We start from the raw sequence: 24,084 nt of genomic DNA, 5'->3' as shown, positions 1-24,084 counted from the left end.
AAGAAAGGGAAAACACTTGTATGACTGTTGCAGACGTAGTGCAAAACCAGGTGGAAGTGACATTGACATCACTGTCACCTAGGAAAACTCTGAATAGTGGTAAGGATATTTCACTTTTATGTACAGCTGCTTGTGAGCCCAAATAAATGACAAGTCTTTTTGATACCTTCCTAAGCCAACAAGAGAGTGCTTGTCTCTGATAAAATAGTCACTGAAATCCTCAATGCTTTTTTAAAGGAGTCATTCAGGTCAGTCCTCTGCCTCCAAGAAAGGATGGCAGCTTGGTGGTATTTAATTACCCACAATCATGAATTACTTATGGGCCATTTTAATGCTTGGTGCAAATTACTCAATTGAAGCCAACAAAATGCAGGCATTACCTCTTGTAGACATCCCCAATTTCATATGAATTTATAACCTTTAGTTTTCACATTTGTACCAATCTTCAAAAGATAGGAAATGAGTTAAGATTAGCATTGGTAAGTGTCTTTGCCTAGGTCCCCTTGGAAGCCTGAGAAAAAAGTTTTGCAGGCAAGTAGTTTATTTGGGAAAAGTGATCTCAGAAAATAGGAGTGAGGTAAGGGAAAATCTGTGAGGAAGGAGGAAAAGTAAATACAAAGATGTGTTAAAGGAAGGACCACACTCTCTACCTGGACTCCCACCTACAAAAAGCTTCAGCTGAGGTAAAGGAAATAACTACAATTTTGAATGAAGATGGAAGTGTGTATCGATACATGAGAGTGTACACTTTAGATTATTGAATTAAGACTGCATATATGACTTATAGACACTATAAGACCCTGAGAGAGAGCAGAAAAGCCATAGAATTGGCCACATTTCCATCTAGTAGCAGACAAGCTGGTTCCATTGAAGAAATTTAAAGGGGCAGCATATCTCATGATTATATGAATTACAAACATAAGGCACTACACAACTTGCTTAGAGCAATTGACCTTATGAGATCTATTTTTCTAGAAAAAATAAGTTAACAGATGATTGTTAGACATTTGTTGACAATACCAAATTTTAGGGTTTTTCTCACTAAGCAACTCTAATTCACTTAAATTGTATAATTAGAGTAATATAAACATTTCAGAAATGTTAGGCACCATTTGTCTTAAAAAAAACAACCCAGGGGCGCCTGGGTGGCGCAGTCGGTTAAGCGACCGACTTCAGCCAGGTCACGATCTCGCGGTCCGTGAGTTCGAGCCCCGCGTCAGGCTCTGGGCTGATGGCTCGGAGCCTGGAGCCTGTTTCCGATTCTGTGTCTCCCTCTCTGTCTGCCCCACCCCCATTCATGCTCTGTCTCTCTCTGTCCCAAAAATAAATAAACATTGAAAAAAAAAATTTAAAAAAAAAACAAAAAAAAACAACCCAGATAATTCTTATACACACTAACGTTTGAGGACATTAGTCAGTAGCAGCAGTTCTTAATGGCACAGTGCTAGGGCGGAAGTCATTCCTCTGTAACCCCTTCATAAAGCAAAGAAACATTAAAATGGAAAAAAGAAAAGCCTTACATACAGTGCAAGCAACAGAGCAGAGCAGTTAGGGGATTGGAATCTGCAGTTAGATTGCTTGGTTTAAACAGTAGTAACCTTGGGCAAGCTATTTAATCTCTCTAAGCCTCATTTTCTCATCTTAAAAACGAGGATAATAATTTCTACTTCATAGGGTTGCTGTGAGGATGAAATGAGATAATGTATATGAAGCACTTAGCACAGTGCCTGCCATATAGCAAGTTTTTAACAAATATTACCATTATCATTACCACATCAGTCCTCTAGAGAACACTGTCATACACATATAACACACAATCAGGTAGGAAGTAAAAAGAAATTTCTAAATTGTTACATGGATGCATAGGGCCACTATTGATCTTACTTTTATTCTTTCTCTCTCTCAAGAGGAAATATAATAAATAAGAAGTCTGTTGGGGTAGAAGGGACATCTTGAATGGCTTTTGCACACAACTCACCTCTCAGAATCTCAGTTTCCCCACCTATAGACTGGTAATCCTAAAGCAATCCTTAGATCTCAGGGATGTTGCAAGACTAGAAGACATGGCATGTTGTGAAGAGCCCAGAAGTGGGCACAGACGCAGTCACAGAGGTCATGCAAGTGGCTTCGAAGTATATTACCTATGCTAGGAAACTTTTCTTACATTGCAATGGAAAAACTGCAGGAACCTCACATCTGGGCTTAGAGGAAAGTAAGAAAGATGGTCTTTCCTTGGAGAAGTGACTTCTTAAGACACAAGACATAAGAAGATTGCAATCAAAGTTCCTGCCTACCACTAGCTTTAGGCATATCATTAAGAATACCTTTAAAGATGAATACATAGAGATCAAAAGAGATAAATTTAATTATTCATAAAATTATTCATAAAATTAAAATTCTTAGCATAACTTTTGGCCTGAATCGTTATCAGGTTTCTGCTCCTGAATGTTCTGATTAAATATGTCAATATTCATCAATACTAATGATTACAAGGCAATAAGTGAAACAGTACCACATAAATATAAATCTGTTTTTAAAATCTCAAGTATTCTGAAAACTGTAAATATTAAGATATAACACATGTGACTGACATTTATTAATATTAATTTATAAAATACATACCTCACATAAGTTTAATAAATATCTTAGGAAAAAGCTATCTTCAGCACTTCCAGATCTTACAGAGACCATTTTGCAATGAATGGGTACACTGTCGCTTTATTTTATCTGCCTTCAGATAAATAAGGCTTGATTTAGTCATCATGTAGTCATCAGATAAATAAGGATGTAAAAAAAGGACCATGAAAGGCTATAGTCCAGCATCACAAGCAGGGACAAGTGAAAACACCATCTACTGACTGTGTGATCTTGCCCATTTCTTTTCTTCTTTAAAAGAAAAATAACTAAACACCCTGTCAGGGTCAAACTGAAGGCAAAGGAGCAGGAGAACTGTTAAATGCATATATGAATAGATAAACTACTCAACCTCACAGTGACTCAGATTCCTCATCTGTAAAATGAGGTATGAAAGTTATCGCTAATAACCTTTGAAACATGTAAATTCTGTGATTCTAAGTTTAGACTGAAGGTATCAAGGCAAAAGTTGAGAAAGCCCTCTCTCACTGGACGTCTGTCTTAGACATAGACACAATTCTCAAATCACATATGAATCTTGTGCACTTTTTTCTTCATTGACTGCCAGGCACAGCAGAGATTGTTCAGGTGATAGCACTACTTAAGGCAATACACACTTTAAATACAGATAGGCCCTTCTTCTAAAAGAACTTTGAAAACTGTGAGCTTAATTGCAATTAAAAGGCCATTGAAATTCAGTACAACTAGAAGACAAATTTTGAGTTTACTCCAGTATTAAAATAAGCAACTTTGTAATAAAATATATCAGTATGGATTTTATGCCCAAAAAAAAAAGGATCCTCAATGAATAGGAGTATGTGTAACACTTAAATATTTATGCATAAATTTGCAATTTACTGCAAATTATTGAAGATTATTGGTTTCTCTAATAAGTAATCAGTGTATTAAGGGGATTTTAAATTGAAGAAAGTAATTTAAAATGGCCAAGCATGCTTAATGAAAATTATCACATTTTAATATCTCTTTTCTAATTAATAAGTATTTTTCTAAAATTTAAAAGAAGCCAGGTGTTCAATAAGTAAAAATAATGTCTATGAAGTCTAGACATTTTTATATTATCCTGATTTAGATGGTGTTTTAGGATTAGAAAGGACCTTTAAATGTCACCCATTTAATCCCCCAGCATCATATTTGCCAAGTGGTCATCTAAAGAATGTTTGAATTCTTCAGGTTTTGGGGACTCACTGCCTCTCATTTTATCTTCAGAGACCACAGAATATTAGAATTTCTTCTATTCTGCCAAATAGAAGAATTCTTAACTTAGAAAATTAACAGGGGCACCGGGGTGGCTCAGTGGTTTGAGCATCTGACTTTCGCCCAGGTCATGATCCCATGCTTTGTGGGTTCGAGCCCCACGTCAGGTTCTGTGCTGACAGCTCAGACCCTGGAGCCTGCTTCAGATTCGGTGCCTCCCTCTCTCTCTGCCCCTCCCCCACTCTGTCTCTCTGTCTTCCAAAAACAAACACTTAAAAAAACAGAAAATTAACAAAATAAACAAATAATTTAATGTTAAATGTCTTTGTAATAATACTTCAATAAAAGCAAACAACTTGTTAGTTTAATTCAATTGAGACTGGAGTCATATGGCATTATGCAAACTGCACAGAACAGGTGGAACAAATTTCTATGGTATTGTTCTTGATATGGCAGAGACCAACTGTCCTATTCCTCCCAGACTGACAGTCAGAGCCTACAACTGGCCATGAGCAGGTGCAAGGACTGAAGAACAACCATCAATGAGCTCTGATCTGCCTGAGCCAATGAGTATGAGGTCTGACTGGATATTAGTAACAAGCTGAAAGGTGTGGAATTTATCTGTCAGCTAAAGCTCATGTCTTCTCTGGCACCAGTGTTTCTAAGCCCCAGGCTGGACCCTTTGCCCCACCATCCTTACCAGTCTCTATTTCTGGGCTTCAGCCATGCTTTGCACTTTATATTCAAGCTCCATATCCTGAATTCTAGTCCATTTGCCTGGGATCCCAACCCTAATGGGGCTGGACCCTAGATTCCTAGTTCTATCTGGATCTGTTCTCCCAGAACAAGCTACCTCTGCCTGTCTGTAATTATCTACCCTTACCAGATACTCTATGGCTGGGCCATTCATCATTTTAAAAGCATATACTTCAGGGCATCTGGGTGGTTCAGTTGGCTGAGCATCCAACTTTGGCTCAGGTCATGATCTCACAGTTTGTGAGTTCAAACCCCATGTCAGGTTTTGCATTGTCAATGCAGAGCCTAGTTCCGATTCTCTGTCTCCCTCTCTCTCAGCCCCTCTCCTTCTCCTGTGCTTGTTCTCTCTCTCTCTCTCTCTCAAAAATGAATAAGTACTTTTAACAATTTTTAAGAAAACATAAAAAATAAATTAAAACATCTGTGATGTTAATGGTAGTTGCCTCAGACTTGAACTACTTACTTCCCCTTGAACACTGGAATATGGACTTCCAGTAACACAACCTAGGGGTCAACCCTGTTGCTATGTTAATAGGGACATCATGTGGGGCGCCTGGGTGGCGCAGTCGGTTAAGCGTCCGACTTCAGCCAGGTCACGATCTCGCGGTCTGTGAGTTCGAGCCCCGCGTCGGGCTCTGGGCTGATGGCTCAGAGCCTGGAGCCTGTTTCCGATTCTGTGTCTCCCTCTCTCTCTGCCCCTCCCCCGTTCATGCTCTGTCTCTCTCTGTCCCCCCCAAAAAATAAATAAACGTTGAAAAAAAAATTAAAAAAAAAAAATAGGGACATCATAAAATAATAAAAGAAGTCCTGGCCCAGGTCAATTTCCCAAGCCTTGTCCCCACCTGGTCCCGACTTACTACACTTACATGCTTTTGAGGTCCATAAATACCTAGTGCTAGAAACTCTATCAGTTTACTAAGACAACAAATTTAAAGAAGGAAATATTCTTTAAGGGTCTACAGAAGGTTGATACAGATTAAGGTACAAAGATTAAAAACAACAGTAGTTTCATGAACAATTAAAAACATATATTCCCTGAGCAAGAGTTCTACAGGATGGCTTGGTAGAAGAGGATGCTTGTTAAGCTAAATGTATCTAATAGTAACAAAATGAAGCAACAAATTTCCAACCTATGCAGGGAGATATTTTCAAGCAGAAATATCTGACCATTGTTTATTAAGTCACATTTTATAAGTGACTTCAGCCTGGGAAAAATCACAACCTTGCTTTCCTAATCCCACCACTTCATGAGAATATTCCCCTTCTAACACCCTCATCATGCACACATAGGAATTGTACACTCTCGTGTTTTTCTTTATCTCATGTGAATATATCTTATCTTCACAGATTACAAACTCCATACCTTACCTTATCATTCCAGGAATGCTTTCAGTAGACAATAAATTCTTACTGAATTTCACAGAACTAACTGAACTGAAACAAATTGGGATAAAAATGACTTTATATATCAGATGAACTAAGTTGGCAAAAGAGTTGAATCAGATGCCTACTGTAGTTCTGAGACTGAATAATTGAGGCTTGGAGAAAAGGCCGACAAAGATACTGCCCAAATTAGAAAACAAAGTGTGGAACAACTATAATACAGGCAAATGCTATCAGTTATGGACTGTGGTTAGCAGAATAATGCTCCCCTAAAGACACTCACCTCCTAATCCCTGGAACCTGTGAATATATTATCTTAAAATCAAATGAAATTTTCTTAATTTAAGGTTAAGAATCTTGAGATGTGAGGTTATCCTAGATTATGAAGGTGGGCAAAACGTAATTAAATGAGTACTGGAAATTAGAAGAGGGAAGCAGTCGAGAGGGTCAAAGAGACGATAGAGAGGAATAATGAGAGATTAGAAACATGAGAGGGTCTCAATTTGCCATCACAGGCTTTCAAGATGGCAGAAGGGAACTATAAGCCAAGGAACATAAGTGGTCTTCAGAAACTGGAAATGGCCTTTGGCTGACAAGCTAGCAAAAAAATCAGTCCTACAACCACAAAGGAACTAAATTTTGCCATCAACTCAAATAAGCAGAAAACAGATTCTCCCCTAAAACCTCCAGAAAGGAACAGTCTGCCAACACTCTCTGATTTTCATCTAGGGAGATCTGTCCTGGACTGCTTACCTATTGTACTGTAAAATAAAACATCTATGTTATTCTAGTCCATTAAGTTTACGGAAGTGAGTTACGGCAACAACAGGAAACTAATAAAGGGAGAGATGATATATGCCTGCCCTAGTTGGACAGTCAGAGTGACTGGTTTATGTGACTGAGGGTTTACAGTTCACAATTAACTATGTAGTTTGGGGACTAGGGGCTCAAATGCAGAGATCAGAAGACATTTCTGAGGCAAATAGTAGATGATCCCACCCAAAGAACTACCAAATTTAGTTCTTTTCTTCAACCCTTCTTCACTGGCTTGTCCCAGCCCCCTCTAATTTTCCAACTTTTATTTAGCAATTTATTTAATAAATCTTATAAGGCTTTAAGGATCAAATATATAACATGCAACGTCTGTCCTCAAGTTCATAACTTTGTCAATACAGCAGATGTACCAACAACTTACATTGTGTAAGCAAAAGAGTTGACAGAGTACTTTCACTGGCCATTCTCATTTAACCCTTAGCATCTTTCTATGAGGGACACTAACTGTACTCTAGACTATAAGTAGCACAGAGTGTGAGTGTAGGGGTGTGTGTGTATGTAGAAAAATACATTCAAAATGGGGCAAAAAGGGGAAAATTCTGAGAGGAAAAAAAGATGCTCTGCTAAACTGTAGCTAGTTTAATCTGCACAGTGTACATGTGGCCATGAGTAGGAAATATTTTACCCCCAAAGGAATTCAAAATCAAAATATCTTTTAAATGAGATTCCAATGGATCGAAGAACTATTATATCCACTAAGAACATACTAATCTAAATTCTAAATAAACTTCTACCTTGTGATCCATTAATTTTCAAAATAGCTTTTGACTTTCTCCAATACCATGTAAAACCCAACAATTAGTTTACGAGGACTCCATGAAGAGACAGGAAGTGAATTCATTGCATACCCAACCTACATCACTGTGTGAAGCACTTTACTAGCCTCATCTCACTTACCTCAGAACAGTCCCATTAGTCACTCATCTCCTAGGTAATACCTTGGTCATTGAGGAATTTGCAACTTAGGGAAAAATAAGTATGCTAGTCTACTGGTAGAGAAGTATCCAAGGAAAATCAATAAGGTGGCAATAAAATTGTTATCAGTTAGACAAACTGGACAGCAAAAAGAATAAGTCAGGTAAAGGTATGTAGCACACCATATTAGTTTTCTATTGCTGCTGTAGCAAATTTTCAGAAACTTAATGGCTTAAAATCACAAATTTGTTTTCATACAGTTCTGGAGGTGAGAAGTCCAAAATCTGTCTCACTGGGATAAACTCAAGGTGCTAGTTACCTCTGGAGTCTCTAGGGAAAAAAAAAATTGTTTCCCTACCTTTTCCAGCTTCTATAGGATGCCTGCATGTCTTGGCTTATGGCCGCTCACTCTATCTTCAAGGTAGCAAAATAGCTCTTTCCAATCTCTTTCTCTGACCTACTTTTCTACCTTTCTCGTAAAAGGACCATTATGATTACATTAGCCCAGCCAGATAATCCAGGATAATCTCCCCATCTCAAGATTCTCAATCACACATTCGAAATACCTTTTGCCATGTATGGTAACACATTCACAGATTCTCTGTTATCTTTTGGTGGGGGGAGCTACTAATCAGCCTGAGCATAGGCAGATTAGAGTTAGGAAAAAAACACAGTTTAGCTAAGATCAAGGATGTAAGAGTAGGTCAAAAAACTGGATGAAATGCCTGAACACATCTGAGAGTAGGTGTTAGTGTTTCCAAAATATACTCTGTGATACAATATGTACAGTTGTTAGAAGTAAATGAGCTCTCTATGCAGAGGTAAGTGAATGGAGATTGGTGGAACAATAAATCTATGCTGATTTAAGAAAGCAGTCACTCTGAAAAGGGACAAATTCAGAAGCAGAAAAAAAATGAAGCTGAGTGAAGGTTAATGGACTATGCAAAGTCTCTCTCTCCAGAACTTGGGCAATAACGCTGTGTTCAGAAGACCTAGACACAATTTTCCCAACCATTGGCATTCCTATTGCTGCTCATTAACTGGTTTCAAGTTTCCCTTAGGATGTTGTAGAAGATTTTGCTCCCAAATAATTACCTTAAAAGCTCTAAGCAGCTCCTGAGGGAAGAAACCCAGAGTTAGCTATCTCAGCACTGTAAGGTAAAATAATCAGGAAAAGAAAGAACCAGTGATGGCTCATAAAGGCTTTGAGTTACCTGAATTCTCAAGGCCATGCTACTTATAAGGTCTATATTGCAGGTTATTACTATAAAAGTGTGATAAAGAAACATCATCAGTGTCAGAGACAGAGGACAGCTTCAGGGCCCAGGAGTATGGCTTAAGCATCCTTCCCCATCTCACCTGTATTCCATTACCACACGTACTTCACCTGTCTCTGCCTTCAATTTTGCCCCACCAAATTCATATGCCTTTGACGCCCAGATTATCTTTCTGAAACACATGTCTGGTCACTTTGCTTTCCATCTTAACTTCTGATAATTCTTACTGCTGGTAAAATGAAGTATAAACTCTTCAGTTTAACACATAAGGTCCTAAAAGTGAGCCTACCTACTTTTATAATTTCATATCCTATGCCCCCAATCTGTGTGTTAAACACTTTCGTCAAAATGGATGTCTCAGTATTTAAGATACCTTTCACATTTTTATCTCTTTGTCCTTGCATAATGCTATTCCTTTGGCTTGAAAAAAATGACCTATTCATTCATTTGCTCTCTAATTCAAATGCCAATCACTCAGTAAAGCCTTCCTGAAAGCAACTCAGCAAAGTTTTAAATTCTTTCTGTGTTCTTTGCCCATTGCTAGCATAGAGGCACAGAGAAAATGTTCCCAGTAGATGGCAAACCTGAACAAAAGCTATGACAGTGTCACTTTCCAAAGGGTTCCTGTTAGGTCAGGGCACAACAAGGGCTCCCAAGAAACTGGTTTTCAAGGGCACATGGGTGGTTCAGTTGGTTAAGCATCTGACTTCGGCTCGAGTCATGATCTTGCAGTTCATGAGTTCGAGCCACACGTCAGAGTCTGTGCTGACAGCTCGGAGCCTGGAGTCTGCTCTGGATTCTGTGTCTCTTTCTCTCTCTGCCCCTCACCTGCTCATCCTGCTCATGCTTTCTCTCTCTCCCTCTCTCTCTCTCTCTCAAAAATAAACATTTTTTTTAAGTTTAAAAAAAAGGAAAGAAAGAAAGTGGTTTTCAGCATGGGCTGCCCATCAGGATCAACGATGAAGTTTTAGAAAAGATAAAAAAAGTTCCTAAGACCCACCCCAAGCTTACTAATGAATCAAATCTATGGTAGTGTTACTGAGAGAGTTTGCAAGTTTTTTTTTTCTTTTTAAGTTTATTCATTTATTTTGAGAGACACAGAGAGATAGTGTAAGTAGGGAAGACGTAGAGAGAGAGGGGGCAGTGGATCCAAAGTAGGCTCTGTGCAGTCAGCAGAGAGACTGACATGGGTCTCTAACTCATAAACCATGAGATCATAACCTGAGCTGAAGTCAGATGCTTAACCAACTAAGCCACCCAGGCACCCCTACTAGCAAGTTTTCAATAAGCCTCACAGCTGATTCTGATGCAGACATGGGAATGAAGATCCTCAACCAGGCTGATAGCACTATTAAGATGGAACAGCCAATGCTAATAATTGGGCATGTGGAATCAGACCCATAGGAGATCTCTGCCGGAGCTAAACTGGTAGCCAGGGCCACGGCTATATAGGTCGAGACTTAGGGCACCAGAGAGCAAAGTCAGGAAACCAAGGTAGAAGCTTTTCTATATGGACCCCAAAAAAAAAAAAAAAATCAGAATTGGAAGAGTGGAATTCAGTAAGGAATTCAGTAGATGCACTGGACCTTCCCTGGATACCAAACATGGGGGAAATAAGACACAGCAGTCCCCCCTTCTCCACAGGGGATGTGTTCTAAGACCCTCAGAGAATGCCTGAAACCACAGATAGTACCAAACACTACATATATCATGTTTTTTCCTATACATACCTATGATACAGTTTAATTTCCAATTTAAGCATAGTAAGAGATTAACAACAATAACTAATAAACTAAAACAACTATAACAAAATACTATAATAAAAGTTACGTGAATGTGGTCTCTTTCTCTCTCTCTCTCTCTTTAAATATCTTGTTGCACTGTACTCACCCTTCTCCTTGTGATGATGTAAGATGATACAATGCCTATGTGATGCGATAAAGTGCAGTGAATTATGTAGGCATTGTGACGTAGTGTTAAGCAACTATTGACCTTCTGACAACTGGTCAGGAGGATCATCTGATTCCAGACCATGGTTGATAACAGATAACTGCAGGTAACTGCAGGAAGGAAAGCATAGGTAAGAGGGCACTACTGTAATTCTAGAACTCACCAAATGGACACCTCATGAAACAGCAGCATTGCATCACCTGGAAACCTGTTAGAAAAGCATCCTGGGCCCCATCCCTGACCTACTGAATCAGAATCGGATTTTAACCAGATCCCCAGTTGATTTAAAAGTCACATCAAAGTTAGTAAAGCACCCAACCCTGGTTGCAAACAATGCCAATGCTGTCGTAGCCCACACTGTGAGTAGCAAGTCTTGACCCACAAGGAGCAGGTGGAAGAAACTCAAATATTACCACTGTGAGCAGTGTGAGGGCAGGAATCTCAATCAATTCCTTTATCTCAGCACAGAGCACAGGACCTTGGGAACTGACAATGTAGTCTATTGGTTGCAACATCAGGACTTGGATCTGGTTCAATTCTAATGCTACTACTCAGCAGCTATGTGGTATTGTCAAAATACTTAATTTCTTTGTGCTTCAGTCTCTCATCTAGAATAAGGAGACAACTGCCTCATAAGAATGAGGGCAAGATAGCATGTTAGTTTTGATAGCATTATAAGTGCTCAATAGAGAGCCAAAGAAAAATTAACAGATAATCAATTATTGATTGGTTGATATATTGACCATTTTTGGTGAGAAAAAGAGCTCCAAAATTCCAGTGGTGGAAATTATCTCATTCTGACTCATGATCTAATGAGAAGAATGGCCAAAATCTTGATAACTGGCAGATATTCCAAGCATAAGACTTGTTACAGTATTAATATGTGTCTCTTCAGTGATAAGTGAAAGAAATGTCCAAGGCAAGATGATTGCCAACCTTTTTGGAGTGATGACACCAAACTGATGTTCATGGAATCTCAAGGCTTTCTTGTTCTCCCCCAAACACCTAAGAAGGGCATTTTTTTCATGGCTTATTTTCATTAAATTAAATTTAAATTAATTTACTTCACAATATTTTGACATTTTTACATTACAGAGTGTTGCAAATCTGGATAAGAATCTCTTCCATAATAAACAATACAGATTCAAAGACACACATTTTGGTTTTTGTTAATCCTTAAAATAGCTTTCATATTTTTATCTAGTGCTTTTAAGTTTTCAAAAAACTTTCACTCCTCCTACCTCATTTCTCCCCATAATAACGTGGCAGTTGTTTTTTTTTTTTTTTTTTTTTTTTTCTAAATCTTAGAAAAGTTTGTTATTCCGGTCTGACAGATAAGGAAATGGAAAATCAATTTAGGTGCTCAATGTGACATAGCTGGTTTGTGGCCAAAATGGGACCAGAACTCAAGTTTCCTAATTCCCAGTATTTCTTTAAGCTACTAAAAGCACCACTGCTACCAACTGATTGCCACATACTATACTGGATCCAAGTCAAGTCAGGTCACTTCCTCAACTATACAATATCCTAATTCATCCCCTAACCAAGTGCCCTTTCCCAAAAACCATGTTTGAAGTGTCACAAAGGCAACAGCTTCCTAAACATATGTGAAAAACATCTTTATTTTGTTAAAGTAGCTTTTCAGTTCTAGAAAGTAGAAGTCAAATTTGGAGGTGTGACTTAATTTTTTTTTTAATTTGGAATTTTTCAAATTAAGGTGGAATGTACTTTCTTTTTATTTCGCTAGTTCATTCCTTCCCTAAACATTACATTTGCCTATAGATATCTTAACTCAAGTTTCCTTAAAAAAATGTTCTAAGCTATAAAAGGCAGTTTTAAAGTATTACTCTGCATTTCTATTTAAAATGCCAAATTTGATTAAGGATCTTGACACTTGGGTTTTGGAAATGAGCACAAATCTTAGACAAACAAATGGTAAAGCAGTGAGATCTTATTAATAAATATTAATGTTTAAATCCTCAAAAATCCCCATAAAGTCTACCAGGCAACATGTTTTTTGTTTGCTTGTTTGTTTGTTTGTTTGTTTTGTTGTTGTTGTTTAAATCACTGTAAAGTTTCCAATCTGGCTATTAAACTTTAGAATTAATACCGTGAAATGTTTTCCCAAAGTTAGTATACATTTTTAAAGTATTGCTAGCAGTTCTGGGTAGTCTCAAAGGTTATATCACTCATGACAGAACAATCCTAGAATCATTAAAGAAAAACTGACAACTCTAAACCGACAAGTGGAAGAAATCCCAAAGTTGCACTGACAATTCAGATCTACTTCCTTTCATGTCCAGATTCACTTAATATCTCATTTGATTTTCAAACCTTCCCTCAGAAGCAACTGGAACAAAACCATGAGCAAGCTCAATCTCCATTTGGGCATGTAACCCTTTTACAAACACAATTACAGCCAAACACCACTGTAACCTGATTTGCATTTGCACTAACTAAGTTACAAAGCACACTGAGAATGCCTGCTATGCATACTACAGACTTATTAGGAGGATATATTGCAGGGCTTCTGTGAACACTAATTAAAAAGGTTTTATCTTTCCCCTCTGGTCCACTGAAATTGTTCAAATGCCTCGCCTGCTACAACTTTGTTCAAAAACAGTTTTCAAACATGTGATCAGAGCTAGGCAACTATTTCAGGTGGCATGATTCTGTTTCCACAGTGGACAAGGCCGGAGAGACAAAGTTTCAGTCTAAACTTTGAGCTTCCTTTCCTTTGTTATTTTGTGTTGCAACCTTAGCATTATCCAACTGTGGACTTTTATCTGTGAATATCTAAATCCTGTCTTGTGGAAAACTAATTACTGAACCACTGAGAGCTTCATAATGTCCTGCATTTAAGTCCTGAGCATCATACATAATGCATAGGCAGCAGTCTCTGCACTCTGATTACAGAACACTGTCATTAAGTGAGCAAATTAAAGATGTGAATAATTCACTGGCTGAGCTTATTGTCAGTGCTGCATTGTGAAATTAGAATTTCTAATAAGTACTGCAATTTTTTTAACCCAATTAACACAGAGAACATCTTGAGACTGATTAGTACAATAAAAATTATTACCTTATTCTTTTGCTTCACAACAGCCAAATTAAATACTGTACTTAATTATGCAGCATTCATTCCTCCTCTGCTAAAAAAAAAAACCCTATCATTTTAATAAGACTTCTAATATTTGTACGTGAGCTAAAAATACAGCACATGCATCTGTAGCTCACTGTCTTTTTACAAAGTTTTTTTTAAGAGTCTCAACACCAGTATTATCACTAGTGGTGGATTATGATGACACTAGTCTATTCTTAAACCAGATATTTTACCTGAAAAACAAACGGCATACACAGAATTGACAAAGTAACTATCTCCCCAAATTGAGTTGAATATATTATACCTCTGCTTTTTCTTGGCTCTTTAGATGCAGATTAACATAGATTTGCCCCCACTATACTGTTTGTGATTGAGGCTGAAACATATTTAAGAAAATTAATTGTTTAGGAAAAAAAGCAAGTATCTGTAACAGTGGGTCTTACCTCAGATGCTCATTTAGCAGACAGTGATCTGTCTCACTCCTGCCAGGCAAGTGGGAAAGTCCAGTTTATGCTCGGCATGATGATCCTACGCAGAGAGTGTCTGCTGCCATGTTAAATAAAGAAAATGATCATTTAAACCGGGGCTTTTGTCTCCCAATACTTCCTCCTGCTGCCCCTTTCAAATCAAAGCCCAGAGAGGCAGGCACATCTGGCGGCAGTCCCTGCCCCTGACCGCAGCTGCCTCTGGAGAGCTCCCCCCTTCCTTTCCAGCTCCTCTGCATCCCCTTCCTGGGCAACTTCAGCCCCCTAAAATGGGGGAAAGAAACGATGACATTGCAGGCAGAATATGAGATTGTTTGTTCAGCCTCTGCAGCCACCTCCTTCCTGTCTAGATATTTTACAGAAAGGGAATGAGAAGGGGGAAACAGCGAAGGTGCTCTGAAAATCAGTCAGACACAATGCAATAGGGAGATGGAGAGGAGGGAAAGGAGAATGAGAGAGCGAGAGTGTGTGTGTAAGGGGGGTGGCTGTCAGTGCAGATAAATCTGCATATGGAAATTAGGGTTATCCTGGGTACAGTTTTATTTAACTATGATCTACTGTTTTTTTAATTAGACCAGAATTTTAGCAAAGGAAAGGAAGAAAAGGAGTCTTGAAACCAGAAAGAGCAACTTCTGATTCAATAGACTTAAAATTTCATAGCATCTGCAAATAGCAGATCCAGAAGTTGTAGGAAAGAGAAAGGAACAAAAAAACCAAGGCATTTTTCCCCTCTGGTTTTGTTTGATAAACAAGAAGACCTCCTGCCTCTCTGAAAACAAAACAAAACAAACAACAACAACAACAACAACAACAACAAAAAGGAAATTTGGATGAGAATGTGAAGAATTTGAAAGGAAGAAAAAAAGAAAAAGTACCTTTCATGGTCTGTGTAAAATCTATCCTTAAGTAATAGAAGAATCATATGGGACAAAGGAATAATTAAAAGTAGATAATTGGCATTATTTGTGGAAACCAGTAGCAATACATTCTGCATCTTGTGAGGCATGTTTTGCTTTCCTTAGAGAACACCTTTTACAACTCTAACCCAAGGCAAAATAGTACTGGCTATAATCAGTCTACAATGTCACTAACACCAGCCAACTACTCCCTCTGGGATAGCTGAGGGTAAAACAACGAGGCCGAGTGACCAAAAACTACAGGAGGTTAGCTGGTGTGCCCAGCAGTGAGCTCTCCACCAGAGGTGTGGGTAGGATAGCAATTGGACCAGAAGGAAGGAAGAGTTAATTCTGTAACCTGTCAGTGGGGAATTTTGTGGAATCAACTAATGTTCACCCCCTCATCAAACAGTTCTCAAACACCTATAACATGGCAAGCATTGTAGACAAACACTGCATGGTTCCTGCTCTTAACTCAGAACTGAATGGGGGAAAATTAAAAATGAGGTGGTACTGCAGTTTTATGAACAAAGGTGTGGTTAACATAGTCTTGATGTGAGTAGTGGGAGCAGATGTCAGTACCCTCAGAGCCCTGCATCCGCAGAGCTCATGGGGTCCTCCAAGACCATCTCAGGCACTCTAAGCAAGTTACTCTGTCTCTTTCAACTTTGGCTTCTTCATCTGTAAAATACCTGATTTTTAAGTTTAAGATTATATGATAAAAATAAAACATTACGTTTTGTCTGCCTCACGACAATTGCTCAAAAAATAGCAAATCAATTCTCAGTTCGGCTGCCACCTCTTCTGTGAATCTTTCCTCCACATCTGTAAACAGGCTCAGAAGCTTCTTCTGCAATGCTCCCACTGTTCTCCATTACATTATATCATTGTAATTTTCAGCAGGACTGTTGCTATGCTAGTGGATCTCAACCAGGGGCCATTTTGCCCCCTAGGGGACATTTGACAATGTCTGGATACATTACTAATTTGCACAACTGGAGAAAGAGGGTTGCTATTGGCATCTAATATGCAGAGAGGCTAGGGATGCTGTTAAGCTAGAATACACAGGACGGCTCCCCACAATAAAGAATTATCTGATGTCAATAGTGTAACAATAAGCACAACTAAGGAACCAGGGATCCTTAGACAAAAGGCTGATTCTAGGTCCAGGGTAGGAAAAAGACTAGGTGAACCTGTAGCATCTTATAGTGCCAGAAAGGAGTGTTCAAAAACAAAGAACACGTTTATGGGGGTATGTTACAGGGATACAGGAACCATCTGAAAGACCTCCCAATAACTAAAGTTGTAACTTTTTGAGCAACAAATACATAAAGCTGTTTGGGCTATAACCCAAAGTATAACATAAATATATATGAATCCATACAGAAATAAAAAATTATTGAAAAATAAATAGCTGGAGAAGAGGCAAACCTTTCTTGCTGAAGAATTCCAAATAATTTATGTGGATAATCCTTCCTGAAGGATATGGAGCATAACTCTTCACTCCTTAAGTCTCGAGCTGCACATAGTAACTTACATAGTGGGGGTGTTGATATTATTATCAACAGTGATAAGTCATGTTAATCATGTATATGCCCTAACCCCAAATTATGATTTAAAAAAAAATCAGACAAATTCCAGTAGAGGGATATTCAACAAAACATCTGACCAAGACTCCTCAAAGCTATCAAGGATATCAAAAATAGGTAAAGTCTGAGAAACTGTCATAGCCAAGAGGAGCTAGGAACAATAGGAACACGTATGTAATGTGGTATCACGGATGGGATCCTTGAACAAAAAAAGGACTTTAGGTAAAAACTAAAAAAAAAAAAAAAAAATGAATAGAATATGAACTCTAATTACTAATGGATTAATTAATGGTTTTATTAATTGTAGTAAATGTACCATCTTGATGTAAGATGTTAATATTATGGGAAACTGGGTGTGGAGTAAATGGGAACTCTTGGTGCTATCTTTGCGATGTTTCCATAAATCCAAAACTGTTCTAAAAAATAAAATGTATTTCCTTTTAAAAAAGTCAGTGGGTGCCTGAGTGGCTCAATTGGTTAAGCTTTCGACTTCAGCTCAGGTCATGATCTCCTGGTTCGTTGAGTTTGAGCCCCAGGTTGGGCTCTGTGCTGACCACTGAGAGCCTGGAGCCTGCTTGGAATTCTGTCTCCCTCTCTCTCTGCCCCTTCCTCCCCTCTCAAAAATAAATAAACATTTTAAAAAATTTTAATAAATAAAATAAAATTTTAAAAGTCAATAATGCCAAGGTTAAAAAGAAAGACCCTGCCCTATGCTACATTATAAGCTCATAAAGGCAGGGGCTTTGTGGTTTTATGGTATATGTTTATATGCTCATGGCAGTAGCTCATCCTCAAAAATAACCACCAATGAACCATGCTTTTAGAATTCATACTCTTGGGGCGCCTGGGTGGCGTAGTCGGTTGAGCGTCCGACTTCAGCCAGGTCACGATCTCGCGGTCCGGGAGTTCGAGCCCCGCGTCGGGCTCTGGGCTGATGACTCAGGGCCTGGAGCCTGTTTCTGATTCTGTGTCTCCCTCTCTCTCTGCCCCTCCCCCGTTCATGCTCTGTCTCTCTCTGTCCCAAAAATAAATAAACGTTGAAAAAAAAATTAAAAAAAAAAAAATAGAATTCATACTCTTGAGTATTCCCCTCCCCTTGAATCTGGGCTGGCCCTATGGCTGGTTTTTGACTACTAGAGTGCAGCAGAAATGATGACTGCTGAGGGTACATCTTAAGAAGCCTTATAGTTTCCACCTGGGTCTCTTGCAATACTTATTCTGGGGCAAGCGGCCATTGGGTAAGAAGTGTGAACACACTGAGATCTCTATACTATTAAAAAGCTGGAGCTACAAAATACAGAAACTGAAAGAAAGTGACAGAGACCGAGACAAAGCAAAAAGAAGAGGGTGTCCAGCCAGCCTCAAGCTACTCCATCCACTCCAGTTGAGGCATCCAAACATGTGAGTGAGGAAACCACATTTGTCATCCAGATCATTCAAGCCTACAGATGACTATAACCCCAGCCTCCTTTGGCCCACAACAGTATTAGAGAAACTAAACCGGAGCTAATGAAATGAGCCCAATTTACCCACAAAATCATAGAAAGCCATAATAAATCACTGGCTTAAGATGTTAGGTTTAGTGGTGATTTGTAATGGAACAACAAATTAGTGCCTTTTATTTAGTAGATATTCTAGAAAAACAAGAAAGGAGCTTCTGTATTGTGGGGGGAGGGGATGGAATATCTTTTAACATTTTATATCATTTCCATTAAAAAAAAATGTATCAGTTGGTAAATTCAATAAGATAATGGGTTTTTGCCCTCAAGTATAATAAAGGTAAAAGAAGAAATGTGGTTAATATATAACACAGTAAGGCCAAGCTGGGGTGAAGAGATGAAAGAGAAAAGGTGAAAAGGATTAGTCATGGCTTATTTTGGAGATATATTTTTAAAAACGCATTTTCTACTTTAATATGTTCATAATGATTTTAAAATTTATTCAGTGTCAGGCACCTTTACATGTTGTATTAGCCTCACAAAATTATATGAGGCGAATGCTACTTTAAGCCCAATTTTACAGATGCCGAAATAGTGTCTCCAAGTTGTTAAGTTCCTTGCCCACAGTCACCCACTAGTATATGTGACCAGGATTTGTACCTTGGCTGACCAACTCCAGAGCCCATAGTCTTAGCACAGTTTAGTAGAGAAGATGAACATAAATAAAATAATAACACAAATAAGTATAAATACAAACTGTTATAAGTTCCATAAAGTGAAGTGAAGGATGCTATAATCATAAAATAGACACCTGATCCAGTTTGGGAGCTTGGGAAGGCAGTTAAGAGGTTGTGGTTAGGGAGTCACCTGGGTTAGCAGGGCCAGGTGTGGGTAGATAAGTGGCCCATGAACCAAAGAAAGGCAGAGATCAAAACAAGTGTATGATTAGCTGTTGGTCAAGTGTTTTTTCCAAGGACTTTGCTTTGTAAGGCCCTCACAGATGATTTCTCTGGGAGTCACCAGTTTGGCACTGATGGAGTGTCATAGTCTGAAGGAGTGAGTAGGGGGGCACTAGAAGAGAAGAAAAAGAGAACTAACCTATTTATGCTACCATTTAAAAAAACTCCTCAAAATCATCCAGGCTTGGGATCTCCATATCACCTCCTCCATCCCTCTTGATCCACCCCTCTTTCCTCTGAAAATGCTCTTAGTCACCAATGAGCTTCATGTTGCCAAATCTGCTGACCAATTCTTTCAGGCCATCAGTAGTATTTGACAGAGCTGACCATCCTACTTAAAACACTTTCTACATCTGGCTTCACAAATACTACACTGTACTGGTTTTTCTCCTACTCCACTGGCTATTCTATTCCTCTGTATTCTTTACTGGAGCTTTCTCTCATCCCTGAGCTCTATATGATGAAATGCTGCAGTATTTCGCCCTTGAACTTATTCCCTATCTATACTCTTTCCCTAAATGATCTCAACTAGTATAATAGCTCCAAACACCCTCCATAGGCTAATAACTCTTAAATGTAGATCTCTACTTATACCTGACTTCCTGAACTGAAGATTGTTATATCCAACTGCCTGCTAAATATATCCATTTAGATACCTAGGTGAACAGATTCTGGAACTAAACTCCCCAGGTTCAGATCCTAACTTTGCATTATACTAGTTGGGCAGGGGATATATAACTTCTGTGTGCATCAGTTTCCTGATATTATTAATCTATCTCACAGAGATGTGAATGAACTAATATATTTAAAGTATGTCTTATAACGGTGTTTGGTATCTTCCAAATGGCATATTGTTAGCTACAGATAGGCATCCTAAAATAGAGCTCATCTTGTTTGTGACTCTTCATCTTACTTAATGGCATCTCCAGTCACCCAGCTGTTAAGCCAAAAACTTAAGCAAAACATGAAACTCTTATCCCACACAACTCAAAACTGTTCCATCCGCTAATCCTGTCAGCCCCACCTTCAAATGCATCTTGACTACATCTCACCACTTCCACTTGAATCTAAGCAACTAAATTCTCTCACCTGGAGAATTCTAAGAGCCTACTATCAGTCTCCCCACTTGCAAACTTGCTGCACAGAAGTTTGTTCTCCCCACTGCATTTGGAGGGATTTGGTAAGACTTGGGTTGTTTTGCTCCTCTGCTCAAAACCATCCAATGGTTTCCTATAACACTCACAGTAAAACCCAAAGTTCTTACAACCAACAGGATTCAGCCCTCCCCGTTACACACCTCCTCCTAGTTTCATCATTTACCACTCTCTCCCTTTCTTACTTCTTATGGGAAATCTTGTTCTTGCTCAAACATGCCTAACGTGCTCCCCAGAGATCAACCTGGCTTGCTCCTTCACTTCACTCAGATCTCAGTGACATGTATGCCACTTATCAGTGAGGCTTCTCTGGGCCTTCCTATATAAAATAGCATACTTGCCCAGGCATTCTCTAACTTCTGACCCCGGTTTATGTTTTTAATAGCCCTCACGCATTGTGTGTGTTTGTCATTGCCAGACCTACCCTCCACTAGAAGCACCATGTGAATAGGCCTCACATTATTCACTGCTCTATCTCCAGCACTTATAACAATACTTGGTATTCAGTGGCTGCTCAAAAACTATTTGCTGAACAAACAAATGTAGCTAATTTTTTTCTGAGCAGACTGTTAATTCCAAAATCCTTGGGATATTATTTTTTCCTAATCGGTCCACATGCTCCCATCCCTCCCCATCTTTACTATAGTATTTTTTCCATGCTATCCCCCCATTAAAGATAAAATCGGGTGTTAGTATACTGGATTTTACCTTCCTAGAACTGTTTCATATATGTACAGTCTCAATCATCTCTTTCTTTTCAAAATTATAAGCAAGGTGTGCCTGGGTGGCTCAGTCGGCTAAGTGTCTGACTCTTGATTTCAGCTCAGGTCATGATCTCATGGTTCATGGGATTAAGCTGAGCATGGAACCTGGTTGATATTCTTTCTCTCCCTTTCTCTCTCTGCCCCTCCCTCACTCTTTCTGTCTCTAAAAATTAAATATATATATATATATATATATATATATTAAAAGAAATGTTTTTAAAAAGTAATAAGCAAATCTTTTCAAAATGACTAAATCACAGTTTTCCCATGATGTTGGTGGTTTCCTATGTAGAGAGAGAAGTCTAATGTCTTAGTTAATTAAGACAGTTTAAGGAAAATTGGATAATTGTAATCACTGCATCCCTGAATAAAAGGGGAAGAATACTGACACACTACAAACGGTATCAGAGCTAGAAAATTAAAAAGCCTTTAGGAGTAACTCAGCATTTCTCTCAGTTTATTCGTTCATATATTCTCAGTCTCATTCTCATGATGTTTAATTAATTCTCTTCCTCTTATCTGGCCACATGGTCTTTCATTTGTACTTTTCCATGCTCCTTTCTCTCCTCTCTGCTGTATCACTTTCTCTACTTCTGCATGTGGTAGAAGGTGGTTGTGCCACAACAGTTTCTGAATCAGAATAACCTCAGATCAAATGCACAGGGCAGAAGAAGCTAGCCCTTTTCAGTCCCCACTACAAATCCTCAGGAAAGAGAATCCTTTAGCTGGCCAGGGAGGTAGGGTCTTTTACCAAACTTTGGGGCCAGTGACCTGGCTCCTGGGAAGAAAAGGAGAGGGAAAGAAGTAGGGGGAGTTGAGATTCTTTAAGAAAGAAGGTTGTGATGAGTCGAACAGACAAACACCAAAGGTTTCTACTGCAGTTAGAAATCAGATATAAGGGGCGCCTGGGTGGCTCAGTCGTTTGAGAGTCTGACTTCAGCTCAGGTCATGATATCACAGTTCATGGGTTTGAGCCCCATGTCAGGCTCCGTGCTGACAGCTCAGAGTCTAGAGCCTGCTTTGGATTGTGTGTCTCCCTCTCTCTCTGCCCCTTCCCCCATTCAGGCTCTATCTCTCTCTCTCAAATTTAAATAAACATTAAAAAATTTTTAAAGAAATCAGATGTAAATAATGGGATATCTGTGGAGTCTAACACTGACTAGAAGTTTTAGGGTCAGGAAGATTATTCTTGTCTCCTTAGTTTGGCATAGTCATTTCTAATACTCAAAAAATGCAAACATGTATAGAGTTAAACAATAACAAACTGCCTTCCATCATCTCATTTTCCAAATGTTAACTAGTAACTATTGCAGTGTGTGATCTCTATGTAATCTTGCACACATAACTTTTGTTGTAATACACAAATGAGTTCATCCTCCCATGAAGCTATAACTTAAAATATGTCTTAAACAAAAAAATAACAGCAAGGTGGCATTATCTCTACTTAATGAAGAGACAGAATTTAAATAACAGGTTATTTCCTATCACAGCAGGGTCTCTGCATCCTTCTACCAACTGTGAAAATTATGTTTAATAGGTTCAGCTATGTCCAGTGCTGGCCAAAGTAGAGTAAGTCCACCAGAGCCCATTTTACCCACTATGTGCAGTTAAAAGCTCTGGACAAAAACAAACAAACAAAAAAATACCTCAGGATTCTGAAACATAAAGAATACCAGGTATATTGGGGATGAAAGCCAAAATTTAAAGATCAGTGTAGTGATGATGAGATTCCTGTTGTTCTTCCTTTATCTCCAAGCTTTGACCCAAGGGTGGACTGAATTGGGAAACTCCATTGTGAGCACGCACAGCAAAATTTCAAGAAAACCTATCTTTCTTGCAAAAGATCAGCAGAGGCCCCTTCTCAGCCTTTCCCCAAGTCCAGCTATAATCACAGAGCTGTATTGTTATGGTGGAGGTAAGGTGAGCACCTAAAACTTTAAGTAAAACTTCACATCTTAGAAGAACCAAGAAAAAATGCCTTTGTTGTGCAAAGAGTGTGTCAGGGAGAGGAATGTCTCTCCTTTCCCGCACCCCCCCCCCTTCCTTCCATTGCTTTTTCCACAGAGGAGCCTCATCACATGGAACTACATGGCAGTTCAAGAGGACCTCATCTGAAAGAACTCTGTATTACATTCTACCCAGAAGAACCAGAAAAAGAGCCTCTTGGAGCCAGACTATGGAGAAATCCTGGTGAGTACAGAGCTGGGGGAGATCATTTACTGCTGTGTATGAATCAATACAAGTCTCAGACTCACCTCTAAATTGTACATATGTGAAACATAACCAAAGAAGTGAATCAAAGGTTTTAAAAACTGAACATGTGTATAACCCACTGCCAAGCCTCAACTAACCTGGGTGGCATATGCAAAGGGCAGACCCCAAACAGCATAACAAATGCTTTGAAAAATGAACAGACATTCACCCACAAAACTCAACAGTTTGAACCTAACTAAACCATTGCTTCTCAAACACACACACACACACACACACACACACAGTGATTCCCCTTAAAACAAAACAAAACAGTATCTGAAGTATTTTAGCAGAATTCCAAAATCATATAAAAATGAAATTGTAAAGGATATGATCCAAAATTACTAAACATGTAAAGAACCAGAAAATCTGACCAAATTTCAAGGGAAAATATAATCAACAGATTCTACAATGACCAGATATTAAAATTACCAGACAAGACATTAAAGCAGCTATTTCAGCCATGCCTAAGACATGT

The 24,084-nt window shown here is 38.7% G+C and overlaps 1 long non-coding RNA gene across 2 annotated transcripts in view; it reads right to left on the bottom strand.

Annotated features, from left to right (window-relative positions):
* The window catches only part of LOC123608757, a 413,910-nt gene that overhangs the window by 369,730 nt on the left and 20,096 nt on the right, over positions 1-24,084 (bottom strand). Inside the window, exon 2 of one of the 2 annotated variants that reach the window (XR_006717424.1) lies at positions 14,511-14,613. This is a non-coding gene — a long non-coding RNA (uncharacterized LOC123608757). Of the gene's footprint in view, positions 1-14,510; positions 15,018-24,084 lie in introns of those variants that run through there. The other variant, XR_006717423.1, reaches the window with a different exon arrangement.

Source organism: Leopardus geoffroyi, chromosome B2, assembly GCF_018350155.1.
Source record: "Leopardus geoffroyi isolate Oge1 chromosome B2, O.geoffroyi_Oge1_pat1.0, whole genome shotgun sequence".
NCBI lineage: Eukaryota > Metazoa > Chordata > Mammalia > Carnivora > Felidae > Leopardus > Leopardus geoffroyi.
The sequence above is the reverse complement of the archived record's forward strand: the minus strand, read 5'-3'. Positions and strand labels throughout refer to the sequence as shown.